Raw genomic sequence first — 11,255 nt, 5'->3', positions numbered from 1 at the left:
CAATGGATTATGTACATTGTTAATAAATGTGAAATGAATGAATGATTATCTTCAACTACCACCTTTTTGTGAATAAACCTGCAACCTAATTTCCAAATTCGTTCTCTGATTTCTGCTTCAATCCTACATTTCATCTTCTAAAAAGATATTCACTTGGAGGTCTTGTCATCTAAAGCCAGTAAAATCAAAAGGTAAATGGCCCCTTTACCTTTTCCCTTGTTTGTGCCAGATGAAACATGAAGTGACTGAGGAAAACACAAGTTTTTCTTTAGAACATCTTTTGAGCATATTGACTCATTAAGTAATGCATTCCAGTTGTCCAAGAAATGATAGACTGGACCTCTACATCAAAAACAAATAAGGTCAATTAATTAAAAGGAAAATTCATCATTAGGTAATCTGGTTTCTAATTGGATGAGGGATTAAACTTTCCAAGTGGGAAGAGGAGAGTGAATAGGTGCAATTTCCTAAATTCACCACAACTGTCTGTAAATAATCAAAAGGACATGGAACCAATTGCTTGAGATGTACAATTGTGAGAATTGCGTCAATCTTTGGATCTGTCCCAAGTTTCTGATCAGAATAACCCAAGTTCTTGGTGAAGGGTCTCTAAGTAGCATAGCAGATAGAGGTGGTCCAGTTTCCTAGCCATGCAGAGCTAGGTTCAAACAATTAAGCTACCCTCCCAATTCCCACAATTGACCACTTACCCTTTCTCTCAATTTCCTCTTCTAATCTGGTATTTTTGAGTCTTCCTTCACTTTTTATATTTAATCTATTTCCAAGTCATAATTTCTGAACTATTTTGAATTTGAACTTTCCATTTCCAGGGCAGTGAAGAACTAGAAACCCAACAAAACAGTGAATTTGGAGCTAGAAATCTAGACTAGCAGCCTCTAATGACTTGTGATCCTTTGCAAGTCATAACAGACCTATGGATCTCATTTTCCCCTGTTGATAAGAGGGGGATGGCTTAGATAAATTTTGAAGCCTCTTTGTCTCTCTGAATAATTTCACTCTCTGAGAGAGAGAGAGATTGTGAAACTGAAACCCAGAGAGAAACAGAATATATATACACCACACAGGACAGAGCCAAGGTGATGGAGTAAGACAGAAACTTACCTTCACAAATTCCAAATAATTTAAAAATGATACCTCGAAACAAATTCTGCAAAGGCAGAACCAACAAAAGGATGGGGTGAAACATTTTTCTAGCCCAAGACAATTTGGAAGGTTGACAAGAAAAGTGTCACTGAAGTGAGAGTGGAGCACAGTTTAGAGCAGGTGGCCTCCATGAGCCAGCAGCAGGCCATGTCCCCCCAGCTAGCAGAGGAGCCTTGCCCCAGCATGCTAGTGTAGGACTTGGAGGCAACTGAATCTGCATCAGTGACTCCTGGAGCCCTCAGATTACAGAGAACACTTTGCTGCCACTAGGTACAAGATTCTTTTGCATTGCCCAAACAGGAATCTGGATCATAGAACCAGGGTGAGGAGGAACACTAGTATACCAGAGATTGTAGCCACAGTGGAGTGAGGATCCTGATCACAAGAGAGAAAGAAACAGGGGGACATATACAGATTGAGTCCGTGAGTAATAATACCCTCTACACTGTATTTTTTTTTTTATACTTGCCAAAGTTCTTTCCATTTTAGTTTAACAAATATTTACTAAATACCTACTATTGATAAAGCATTGTGCTAGGTGGCAGGGATAGAAAGAAAAATACAAGTTTATCCCCCAAAACAAAAAGAAACCAACCCACTTTAGACATTCACTAAGAACAAACTACTCTATTTAACTTCCATCATGTCACTAGAATCCAATTTGAAGATCACTGGCCCAGGAGTCGAAATTTATTTTATAGTTCCAGCTTTGCCACTTAAAAAATTCATGACACAATTTCTCAGAGCTTGTTTCTTTATCTGCAAAATGGGGATAATATCTGCTCTTCCTGCATCATAAAGTAATTGGGAGATTCACATTAGAATATGTTCAAAAGAAAACCAAGATGGTGGAGGGAATCAGGCATTTCTGCTGAGCACTCTCAACCCAAACCTCTAAACATTTTTTTTAAATAACTTTTTATTGGCAGAACCCATGCCTGGGTAATTTTTTTTTTTTTTACATTATCACTTGCACTCACTTCTGTTCCGACTTTTCCCCTCCCTCCCTTCACCCCCTTCCCCAGATGGCAAGCAGCCCTATACAAGTCGAATATATCACTTAAACAACTTTTTTTAAAAAATGCCTCAAATCAAAATCTGAGGTGATAGAAAAAAAATCATAGTGTCTTATTTTTGCATCCCACAACAGTTAGTAGGACCAAAAGAGAGGCTGCCTGAAAACTAGACTAGAGGGGGAGCTGGTTCTAGCAGCACCTGCAGTAAGTCGAAGCAGCAGTGGTGGGTGGTACCAAAAGCACTAAGGGGACTATCTGCACAGAGAGATATTGCCAAGGACCCTTGTGATAGCAATGGACACAGGCCCAGATGGAAGGCAACACATTGTAAGAAAAAAGGATTTGGAATATAATATACTGGAAGGCAAGGGAGCTAGGATTACAATCAAGAATAATTTACTCAGCAAAACTGAGCATAATCCTTAAGGGGAAAGAAAGGATATGTAATAAAAGAGGGCTTCCAAGCATTCCTGATGAAAAGACCAGAGTTGCATAGAAATTTGACTTTCAGATATGACTTGAGGAGTATAAAGAGATAAACTTGAAAGAGGATTCATATGGAACTTAATAAGATTAAACTGTTTATATTCCTATATGGGAAGATGATAACATGTAAATCCTAAGGAACTTTTTCATTATTAGGTCAGTTAGAAGGAATCTACTTAGACAAAGGACAGGCATGTGTTAAGATGATTTCAAAAATAAGAATGAAAGGGTAAGAAAGAGAAATGGACCAGAAGGGAGAAGGGAAAAGAAGAATGGGGAAAACTTTCATGTTAAAGGGGCACATAAGAGTTTTTATACTGTAGGGGGAAATAGGTGGTGCTGGAGGTCCTGGGGTGAGCAGGCAATGCTATATGCAAGACTTCCTAAAACTTTTTTTCCATTCATGACTCCTTTTTTTCCTAGGAAATGTATATATATATATATATATATATATATATATATATATATATATATGTATTCCATTCATGACTCCTTTTTTTCCTAGGAAATGTATATATATGTTATATGACATATAGGTAGATAAATCAAACATTTACTAATAATAAATCATGTCACCACTCCTACAGTCAATTATGAGACTTCTATGGAGTCACAAACCACAGTTTAAAAAGCTTTGCATTTACACCACCATCCAGGAAATGAGTCATAATTCAAGCCAATTAATTATATCTGGTAGCACAATTACCACTTTGTGACCTTTAAAGGAAGGAACTAGCATTGAGGGGCATCAAGAAAGGCTTTTTATAGAAAGCAGGATTTTAGAAGAGACTTGAAGGTAAACATGAGGAGGAAGGGGATTCTGTATCTAAGAGACAAGTATCAGAAATGCCTGAAGTTAGTAGATGGAGAATTTTTTGCGAGGAACGGCAAGGCAGTATTACTGGAACACGGAGTATTAGTGGTAGAGAATAAGGTTTAAGAAGACTATAAAAGTGTGTGTTTATGGGGTGGGGGTGGGGACAGGATATGAAAGGAATTGAATACTAAATGAAGGAATTTATATTTGATCCTGGAGATTTTATGAAACCATTGAGGTTTATTGAGCTAAGGAATGACCTAATTATTCTCTTCATACCTCATATTTGCCATAGAATCATAGAATTTGATCAAGAAAGAACCTGGGCTTTAGGACGATCACTTGGATAGTTGAAGGGAGGATGGTCTTGGGAGGAAAAAACTTGCAGCCCAGAGATTAAGCAGCAGACTCTATTATGATGGCCCAGGCAAAATGAAGGCCTGCAGCAGGTAATGATAATATCAGAATAAAGAAGGGAGATATGTGAGAGATTTTATGAAGTAAAATTGTTGAGGTTGGGAAGGGGGACCCCAAAAGTTTGGTCCCAGACCGATGTCATGGGGTATCTCAAAAGAATTTGCAGACTTGAACCTTTCAATAGTAATATTATAAAGTAGATCAAATTGTAAGGAATTCAGCAGAGAAACCGAAGCAAAGAGAGACATTTATTTAGCTTTCAGTCATAGATATGCTAATTCTATGGCTCATATGTAGGAAGGAGTGGTTTCCAGAATTTGATTCTCTTGACCAGATTATTACTGACAAGATTACCAGTCAGCAATGAATTGAGGAGTGGTCTTATTCACTATTGTCTCAGGAGTTTGATCTGTGGGAGTTTCCTGAGTCCAGAGGGTATCTTACTAAGGAATCATCAGATAGATTGGGTGTGGGGGTTTCCTGAAGCAGATGACAAAGCTAGAAGATTTAGGACTGCTAACTTATTGTTAGAACAGAAGCTCCCCAAGGTCAGGGGACCACAAAATCATATTACATCAAAATCAGTAGAAAAGCAATAGATTTGATATGGGGAATGAGAGTGTGAGGATTTAAGGATGACATCTAGATTTCAGACTTGGGTGACTGGAAATCATCAAGTAATAGGAAAGAAAATAGGGTTAGGAGGGAAAGATAAGTTCACTTTGGGGCATGTTGAATCTAACATGCATATAAGACAGTCCAAGATGTTCATTAGGGAGTTGGAAATGTGAGATTGGAGATGAAGCTTTGAGAATCATCAGTGTAGAGATGACAACTGATCCATGGGAGCTGATGAAATCACTAATTGAAATAGTACAGGAAAAGAGATAAGATCCTGTTAGGACATTCACAGTTAGTGGATGTGATCAGGATGTAGAAACAGTGAAGGAGATTGAGAAGGTGGCAGTAGGAAAGATAGGAGAAGAACCAGAAGATACCGTGTTAAAGGTACAGAGAGGTCAAGAAGGATGAGGATTGAGAAAAGGCTATTAGATTTGGCAATTAGGAATTTTGGAAAAAGCAATTTCAGTTAAATGATGAGTTCAGTAGATTGTATAGAGTTAAAAAACACATAAAAGGAAAGGAATTGGAGGTTCCTACTATAGATGGCCTTTTCAAGGAATTTAGTCAAAGAAGAGAGCAAAGATATAGGATGATAGCAGTAAGGATAAATGGATCAAGTGAGGGAATTTTTGAAGCTGAAGGAGACCATATGCTAGTTTATAAAGAGTGGGGAAGCAGCTAGCAAACAGGGAAAGATTGAAGATAAGTGAAAGAATGGGGATGCTGAAGGGGCAGTTCTGATAGAATGTGATCACTTGATCATGAAGAGGGTTTTGCCTCACTGAGGAGAAGGGTTACCTCTTCATGTGAAGAGAGACAGGAGGACATTATGGCCGAAAGCATCCAGGTGATGTGAGACAAAGAAGAAAGGGGGGAAAAAAGGAGGACTCAGGAAATTGTTTTAATTTTCTAGGTAAAAATTAGGCTAAGTTCTCAGCTGAAAAGATGGGAAAAGTGGGAACCCCAGGAAGTTTGATGCAGGATGAAAATGTTTGGAAAAGCTGCTATGGTTGTGAGTCAGTTAGGGAGTTGTAAAAGCATTGCCTTGTAGTAGTAAGATCACAATTATGTTGTATAACATAATATTGTAGTAGACTCATTCAACATGGTTTCATAATTTTCTCAAGCAGCACATATGTAAGTGCAATGACAGAGGATGAGAATGATTCAAAGCTGAGACTCTGCAAGACAAAATTGAAGATATGAGAAAGGGACAACAGGAGAAGAGGACAGTGTAAGGTTGATCTGGTTTGCCAAGGAATGAAGGAAGGAGAGTGTAATTGGTAGAAAGAGACACCTTTGAAGAGACCTGATGGGTTGAAGGATTGAAAGCCAGAACAGGAAGAACAGGGTTTGAGGTTATAAGGCAGATGGAGAAATGAAATGGCAAAAGGGGATTTCAGAAAGTGCTATATTTGTGGGTGATGGTGACCATCTTTATATGTGACTGAAGTGGGGTAGAGAAGTAGATCATATGAAATGAGTAAATTGAAGAAACAGGAAGTAAGAATGTTTGAAGAGGTATCCGTATGAAGTCCTCTATTATGAGGGCAAGCATTGGGGAGGACTTCCGAACCAGATAATAAAGTCACTCTAGAAAGAAAGGGAATGTTATGGCAATCTATATGCAACAATTATCAGGATTTTGATAGTGAAATAGATAAGGACTGAATGAATCTCAAAGGAGAAGAGATTCTTAAGTGTAATTTCAGTTACTATCTGTGTGAACTTGGGCAAGCTTGGACCTCATTTCCCTCATCTGTAAAAACCCTTATGTTCCTTTAAAGTCAAAATATATGATCTTCTTTATAATACTAAATATAGTATCAGTTTTGTAAATACACTATTAGGTGTGTGGAACTAATCATTGATTAAAATATAATCAGTAACATCTCACACAAATAAAGTCATATCTAAACAATTGAAAAAATATTAATTGCTCATGGGTAGACTGAGTTAATATAATAAAAATCACATTCCTGCCTAAATCAGTCTAGTTGTTCAGTGCCAAACCAATCAAACTGCCAAAGCATTATTTTATAAAACTAGAAAAACTAATAACATTCATTTAGAAGAACAAAAGGTCAAGAAGATCAAGGGTTAATGAAAAAAAAAAAAATACAAAGGATGGTGGCCTAGCAGTATAAAATCTAAAAACTATATTATAAAGCAACAGTCAGGAAAACCATTTGATATTGGCTAAGAAATAGAATGATAGATAAGTGAAATGGATTAGATACACAAGACACAATAATCAATGCCTATAGTAATCTAGTATTTGATAAACCCCCAAACTCTAGCTTCTGGGATAAAAACTCACTATTTGACATAAATTGCTGGGAAAACTGGAAAATAATATGTTAGAAAATCAGCATAGACCTACATCTCATACCACATATCAAAATAAGGTTAAAATAGGTTCATGATTTGGGCATAGAAAGTGAGATACCATAAGCAAATTAGAAGAGCAATTTATCTATCAGATCTTTATGAGTAAAGAGAACATTATAAAAGGAAAAATGGACAACCCTGATTACATTAAATTAAATTCTTTTTGTGTAAACAAAAACAATAGAAACAAGATTAAAAGGGAAGTAAAAAGCTGGGAAAAAATCTTCATGGTTAGCGTTTCTGATAAAGGTCTCATTTCTAAAATATATGAAAAATGGTGTCAAATTTTTAAGCACATAAGTCATTCCCCAACTTATAAACAGTAATAGGATCTGAAAAGAAAATTTTCAGATCACAAAATTAAAGCCATCGATAGTCATACAAAAAAAAAAATGCTCTAAATCACTATTGATTAGAGAAATGAAAATTAAAACAATTGTGAGATACCACCTCATACTTCTCAGATTGGCTAAGGTGACAGGAAAAAATGTTGGAGGGGATATGGGAAAAATGGGACATTAATGCATTTTTGGTGGCGTTGTGAAATGTTTCAACTATTCTGGAGAGAAATCTGGAACTATGTCCAAAGGACTATCAAACTACATATTCTTGTGTATATCCTTACTGGGAAATCATTAGAGAAAAGGACCCACATGTGCAAAAATGTTTGTACCAGTTCTTTTTGTGATAGAAAAGAATTGAAAAATGAGTGGTTGCCCATCAATTGGGGAATGGCTGAACAAGTTATGGTACATGAAAGTAATGGAATATTATTGTTCTATAAAAAATAATGAACAAGCTGATTATAGAAAGGCCTGGAAAGATTTACAGGAATTGATGCTGAATGAAACAGGAAGAACCAGAAATATATTGTACACAATAACAGCAAGAATGTGTGATAATTACTTATTAAAAACTTGATTCTTCTCAATGGTTCAGTGATTAAAGCAATCCCAGTAGACTTTGGACAGAAAATGCCAATTTACATCCAGAAAAAAGAACTATGGAGATTGAATGTAAATCAACACATGCTATGTTCACTTCTTTTTTCTGTTTTTTTAATCTCTCATGGTTTTTCTCTTTTGCTATGATTTTTCTCTCCTAACATGATTCATTAAGCAATGTGTATTAAAAATAAATACATATATATATATAAAATCCGTAAAGTCCAGCTTATTCATTTCCTGAGGTTTCAATTCCATTTTCTGAATTGAGAGTAAGCAAATAATTAAATGTGATAGCCTTCCTTTGCCCAAAGTGGAATGATTCATTTTTAACTTTCTTGCTTTCTAATTTAAGTAACAAAATGATTGTATATTAATTGCAAAAAGAAAAAGTTTGATCTTATACTAGAGAGTTAGTTTGAGTCCTTAGGTCCTGGAGATAAATTTGAAACTATTATAGAGACCTGAAAATTAGGATTTTGATTTAAAAATTATCCATTCTAACAAAGAATTTGACTCCTCAGAATATGATAACATTTTTTTCAGGTCTGAAATAGTTCTGTCATGCCAGATATAATTATCTATAAAAAGTGTTGTAGATTTTTTTCCTTTATCCCCAAGGAATTAGACCATGTCAAATTGATTAAATGGATATGTTGATTCAAAATGTCTTTGAGGACTTTTGAGCCCTGTGAATATTCACCTATGACATTTGTCATTATCATGTGAGTGTACTATGAAGAGTCCAAACTAAAGGAAAATTCCCTATTGCTAACAGAGTTTTTCAGATTCATATTTTAAGGTGATGTTATACTAATTAAATCAAACCAAGGAATACTTTGAAAGCTCTTCAGTGAAATCCATAACATAAGAAAGTTATTTAACTATTAAAATTTAAGAAACAAAATGGATATAAAATGCACATTACCCAGGCTGTGTAATACAACTAGTGGAGCAACCTGTTAAATTAGTCTAATAATATGTGACTATCTTATGTAGATACTGAAGATGTATGCATGTAGACTGGACCTAGAATTAAATAGAAGGAAGAAATCATGCTAGATAACATTTGGGAAATTGTGAAGTTTTCAATGATTTCTAATTACTGTCAAAAAATCCCATCTCTGCTGGAGGCATCCTTATGTCCTTTCCCATCTCCTTCCATCATTGAATTCAGTACTGGAAGGAACATTGGAGATCATCTTTTTGACACAAATTTTTTCCCCATGATTATAACAAAATCATGGAACACTGTCATCTAAGTAGAAATAAAATGCCAATCTAAAAAGCAATTGAAAGACCCTCAATGGCTATAATCAGTCTATGGAATATTACTAATGATTATTTGGATTAACAATGATGAAAATGCCATTAACAAAGGCAAGTATTGTTGGAAAAAGAGGTGGGCTGGCTGTATGAGAATAGCAGCAAGAGATGGGTAGCCTGAGCTATATGTTGGTATATCAAGATAAAGGAAGGCCTCTAGTGTTCCTAGAGGATTTATGCACAAAGAATGAGAAAGAAAGTGATGCATTATTGGAGAAATTCTATACTGAGGTAGTCAAAGATCCATCAAAGTACTAAGAATTAAAATAGAAAAAAAATGGTGTGACTATGAGTACCTCTTAAAATGTCAGAAAATGCACAAAAGGAAAGGGAAATATATTTCAGTAAACTGAGAATTCTGAAATTTTTGAAAAAATTAAGAAAATATACCAAATATATAAATTATTCATACAAATATAATTATACAAATCTCTAAGGCCTGATCAAATTACTGGCAGAAAATGCAATGGTAATAGGAGATTGGGATCAGAGAAGGAATTAGTATGAACAATATCTAAATATTTTAGTGATCATTAAAATAATAAAAATGATAAAAGCTAACATTTTTATAATGATTTAAAGTTTGCAAAGGTCATTATATATATTGACTAATTTGATTCTTACACTAATCCTATAAGACAGATACCATTATTTTTTCTATTATAGAAATAAGAAAACTGAGGCTGAGGAAGGTTAAATGATTTAACCACCCAGGAAATGTATATTAGATTCAAATTCAGTTCTTCCTGACAATTACAATACTGTTTATTACACCAGTGCTACAGGAAATAAAACTGAAAAATTATAATAAAAAGATTTCACTAAAGTAGGTAGATCAAATATTCAAAATATGTATGTTCCCTCCAAGCACACAAATTCCAATGCATCCATTTCTGCCCATCTTGGGGTGAGTCTGGTCTATTGGCTTCTTTACATGTGCTACTAGGGCTAACTGTTCAACAAAAAAGGGGGAAAACTACTTCTTCCTTGGTCCATGAACAAGATCTGTTATGTATACAGAAAAACAAAGCATAGGACAGCCCATTGATTAGCATAGACCAATGACACAAGTTCTTTTCCATCCTATATGCCTGGTAAAGCAAAATTAGGACATGAATATAACATATCTATTGCAGATTTTTAGCTAAAAGAATCTCCTGTCATTAACCACTGGTATCTGTTTCTTTAGGAAGGATAAAGAAATCCTTTTCCCTTAGACATTTATTAGGAGAAAAATACTCAGTAAGTTTTATGGGACATATAGAGATAAATGAGATATTCTTGCTATTTTCAAGGAATTTATAATTTATAATAGAATTTGATATACTACTAAGTATAATATAAAATAAAAAAGTAATAATATGAATACTACATAAGAAAGGCATCATTATCTTATTTAAATCCATTATTCAATACCATTTTTATGTAATTTTGAAGCTCGATATCCATTCAAGAATCTGAAATACCAATAACCTTAAAGGAAAACTCCTGTCCCAATTCTACTGGTTTCTTGAGCTTTAAATTAAAATGGAAATTATTTGAATTCTTCATTAATATTCACATTCATTTAAGCTTTTGTTGTGAGAGCACTAATTAGAAAATTGAATTCAGCCTTGGTATAGATCAGAGATTACAAATTACTTTTGAGTCACAATGGACCTTATAGATAATTTAACCCCAAACAGAATTTAGTATCTTTTGCTTAAATCCACTTATTACAAGTTTCTCTATTATTATTGAGAGTACCACTATCTTTCCAATGACCTCACATAAGAAGTTGCTATATCTTGTCAATTTTACCTCCAAACATTATCTTTTACCTAAATCTCTTCTAATCCACTTACACTGCAAACACTATTTTGAAATGTTGGATTGGACCATAGATGTTGGGGTACTGGGACATGGATTGCAAGTATAGTTTCTAAAAGAATTCAGGCTCAAACCATCTCCAAAGCAAGCAAGAGATTTATTATTTACTTAGAGTAAGGGCTGATATACTTTGTAAACCTCCTTCTCAAGGGAGAGGGGCAACTCGGTAGAATGAGGGGAAGGATTTATAAAGATAAAAGA

This window comes from Sarcophilus harrisii, chromosome 3 (assembly GCF_902635505.1).
Source record: "Sarcophilus harrisii chromosome 3, mSarHar1.11, whole genome shotgun sequence".
In the NCBI taxonomy this organism is placed as follows: domain Eukaryota; kingdom Metazoa; phylum Chordata; class Mammalia; order Dasyuromorphia; family Dasyuridae; genus Sarcophilus; species Sarcophilus harrisii.
The sequence above is the reverse complement of the archived record's forward strand: the minus strand, read 5'-3'. Positions refer to the sequence as shown.